Source organism: Dermochelys coriacea, chromosome 13 (assembly GCF_009764565.3).
Source record: "Dermochelys coriacea isolate rDerCor1 chromosome 13, rDerCor1.pri.v4, whole genome shotgun sequence".
Lineage (NCBI taxonomy): Eukaryota > Metazoa > Chordata > Testudines > Dermochelyidae > Dermochelys > Dermochelys coriacea.
Window position 1 is genome coordinate 35,813,539 of NC_050080.1, and position 4,275 is coordinate 35,817,813.

Here is a 4,275-nt window from a genome sequence, read left to right on the forward strand (position 1 = left end):
TCACACAAACAAAAAGAAACTCTCAGACTGCAAGCATATATTTTCTCCCAAATAAAAAAGTCAGAGATTCCATGAAGTCCACTATGGATTCAGTAATCGTTATTTAATTGTATGTGAAAGACACTCAGATAGCACAGGTATGATGGCAGTATAAATACCTAAGATACATAGAGAGATAGAAACAAAGATAGGTGCTGATGTCATTTAAAACTGGTATATCCCTATCATAACTCCACAGATTTCAGTGGAGTTAGTCTGGATTTTTAGTACTGCTTAAAGAGATTGCATTCTGGGGATAAAATTGAGTTGAGTATATCAATTGAGTATTATCAGTTGAGTATATCAATAAAGAAACTTAGAATAAAGTCTCGGTCATGGGAGAAACAGAGACATTTTATTCTTGGTGAATATCCTCCACACATTCAGTTTACACAGGGAATTTTTGAGCTCCTTTTTCCTCATGCTGTAGATGATCGGATTCATCATCGGACGCACCAAAGAATAGAGAACTGCCACCATGAGAGATCCAGACCCGATGGCGACCTGGAGGTGGGTTTCAGAGAGGCAAAGCAAGCAGTGCAAATTAATAAAAAAGAATACAATGAGGTGAGGTAGGTGGATGGAGAAGGCTTTAAAGAACACATTAAAGGCCATAAGCCTAGGTTCACCAAAGAATGCATCTGAGCAGGCAAGCTTGAGCAGCTGGGGGATTTCACAGAAGAATTGATCCTCCACAGAAGGAGACTGCAAATGTGTTTCTGGTATGCAAGGCAGAATTGAGAATTCCACTGATCCTGGCGCTGGCTGTCATTTGGTCACCATCTCTGCTTCTCATCACTCTCTCATAGTGAAGCGGTTGACAGATTGTGATGTATCAGTCGTATAACATTGACAGTCAGTAAAGCATCATCTGCTGAAGCAAAGATGATGAAGAAAAAGACTTGGACAACACATCCAGAATAGGAACTCAACAAAGTGTTCATGAGATCATTGAAAATGGATTTGGGGACAGTGACAGAGACAGAGTCAAGGTCTAGAATGGACAGATTCATCAGGAAAAAGTACATGGGGGTATGAAGATGGTGGTCGAGGGCTACTGCTGTCATGATAAGTGCATTCCTGATCAGGGCTGCCAAGTAAATCACTAGAAACAGCAAGAAGTGTAAAATCTGCAGCTCCCAAACATCAGAGAATCCCAGGAGAAGGAACTCAGTCACAGTGGTTTGGTTGGACATTTTCTTCTCAGTCATTGCTTCATGGCTGTGGAGAGAAGGAGAACGGCAATGATCAGGATTACAGTGACTGAGGGAATAATTTTAATTCTCTCTCTGTAACATATTATGATGTGACTGTCACAAGATCACCGCACTCATTATCTAGTTTAACTAGGAGAGGTGAGTGCTCTTCTCTGCTGGAGGATAAACTAGATGACCCTTGCAGTCCCTTCTAAACCTGTGATTCTATGTTTTTTTATTCTAATCAGACCACCAGTCAGGTGTGTTTTCACAATAATGTCAATCGGCATGTCTCGCTACAGCCAGAGGAGACATGTCAGTTTACTCCCTCTGAAGGTCTGCTCTAAGATGTGACCTGACACAGTCAAGCTCATGCTCCAATACGTCTGTTAGTCTATAAGGTGCCACAGGACTCTTTGCTGCATTGACACAGTGTGTGATATCTGGAACAAATTACATCCCAAATCCAACAATACTTGCAACGAAGGTCCCCTGTTTTGTGACAATCCACAGGCTCACAACCTGGGCATGACACTAGAATACTAAAATGCCAGCAAAATCTGGTTCCCACTTTGCAGGGAGATACGACATGGACCCTCCCAGCATCCTAAGCTGCAGCTCATCTGTAATGATTACACCCCGATGCCACATAACTGTCTGCGTCCTATGCCAACGTTGATTTAGGGCACCAAAACGTTCCCTTTCTTGTTTGTGTAATGATGGGCTAGTAGCATCACTTGGTTACTGTTCTGTTGTGTCATTTATGTTCCTAAAGTTATGTCTGTGTTATGTGGGTCAGTGGCACTCAGGAGAGTTGTGCTCTATCCAATGACCTGCTGTGAGACCTTCTACCAGTCATTTCCTTTTTCCATGCCTCTGTTGCCCCTCCCTCCCTTACTCTGCCTTGTCTACGTGACTGTGACCTCTTAGGGGGATGGGCTGTGTTGTATCATGTGCGTGTTCTGCACATCCATTTACAGCAAGTTATGGCTCAGCTGGTAACAGTGTTGTACACTGGTTATGGAGCGAGACCAAGAAGTCTGGTTTAGAGACCTTTTTTTTTTTGACCTACTCTCTGACCCTGGGCAGTCTCAGATTAAACAGGCTTTGGCCACTTGGTTCACCTCTTACGCTCAGTTCAGAGGAAGCAGTCTGTGTAAACATAGCCTGTGGGCTGTTGGCTTTACTGCTTATTAAGTTTTATCATCCTGCAGATATCCCTTTGAAACTGAAATAAAAATGGGTGCAATAGAATTAATGGGTTTGGAATTACAGTATTATTAGACAATATGAGTGTTCCTCAAACTTGCTTAAAGCAAGTTCCAATTAGGGGTACTTCCAATTAGGGGAAGAAATTTTCTACTTAAATTTTCTTCTTAAATTCTTTTCAAAGGAAAATTGGATTTTCAATTAAATTTTCATGGTAACTCTCAGGTATTATCATCATAAGTAGCATCTCTCTTTCTTTCTCTTGGAAAAGAGAAAAACATTTTTTGTTTGGTTTGTTTGTGGGGAATTTCAGTGGAAATTTTTCAGTTTTCAGCAATTTTTAGCTGAAAATGTTTATTTTTTGTTGCCAAAATCAAAAAATATGGGATTTTGGGGGGATTTCTCTGAACAGTCATTTCTTTTTTCTGCTAAAAAAAGAGTCTGCCGGGTTATAGATGCTGATTGAATAAATAGCAAATGTTCAAATTATAATTCATAATCATATGCTTCAATTTGCCCTGTATATTAATACCCTAACATATTTAATTGAAATAGCAAACTTACTGTGTTGGTGTCTGGAATTTTTCCCAGCTTGTGATGCATTTGGTCCTCCAGTGGTGAGAACTATTCATCATTATATAATCTAATCTATATATCTATCGGTCTATCTATCTATCATGCACCTACTACTGTATTATTGAGCGGCTATTACCATGTTCCTTCGCTAGTTCCTGGGTCTCTCTCCGGTTCCTACAAGACCAGGATCCACTCCACAGATGGGTACTCCCTGCTCCCCTCCTTGGGCAGGTTTGGCTGAGAGCTGAAGGACTAAGGGCTTTTCTACATGAACATTTAATTCATAGCAGGAAGGGGTGTGAGTCCACCCTGCACTAGCCAGCAGAGGACTAACTGGTACTGCACACTTACAGTTAGTGCACTTTGATCTAGTCCCATTTCAAAGAGGACCAGACAAAAGCACTTTAACCAGCTTCTAATTCTCCTCAGCAGGCCACACAGAGTTATTCCCTGGCAAACTAGTCTGGTGTAGAGTCAACTGACTGTTTATGTAGACAAGCCCTAAATGGAAACAGGGACTCTAGAGCTGGTCCAGGCTAGTGCAGTCTCCAAAGACAGTCACAGCCAAGGATTTCCCTGTTCTGGAGCTAAATAGTTGAATCTGTTATCCAGGGCTGTGGGCCCAGCTCTGCTCTCACCTCCAGAGCAAACCTCCCAGATAACCTGCCCTAGCTGAGCATACATCACCAGAGGGAAACACAAAACCCTGGATCTCACATGATGGCAGCATCCCTGGAAGGAGCTGTGGCTAAAAACAAGGCAGGGCTGAGGCAGAAGTGTGTCCCAAAGGGACTTCAGAGTAAAAGATTGATTTCTAGGAAAGACATGAGACCTAAAATAGGTCAGAGCATAGTAGCACCTGGAATACCCTGTTCTTTCATTAGCTTCACACAGTTTACTCAAAGTGAGCACAAATATTTTCTTTCCTGCATTGCATCAGCAGCTCTTCGGATACAGCTGCTAGAGAAACCTACAGCTCAGGCTGCCCTGACTGCTTGATGTTGGTCAATAAGTGGCACCCAAAACAACAAAATCCTAAAGCTTAGAGCCACGTACTGAACTGGTGTAAACTGATACATTTCCATTGATTTCAGAGTAATTAGGACTATTTTTGCCACTGGAGAACTGACTTTTTCATTTCAGTGGAGCTATGTGGTGTAAATCCACCCTCTATACATTGGAGTCAATGAGGCCTGTCAAGGTTCCTTCCGCATTCTAAACTCTAGGATACAGATGTGGGGTCCTGCAGGAAAGA

General features: G+C 42.1%; 1 pseudogene; it reads right to left on the minus strand.

Moving 5' to 3' along the window:
- Positions 1–372: 372 nt before the first annotated feature.
- On the minus strand, positions 373–1,235 carry LOC119841604 (annotated as a pseudogene).
- Positions 1,236–4,275: the final 3,040 nt, after the last annotated feature.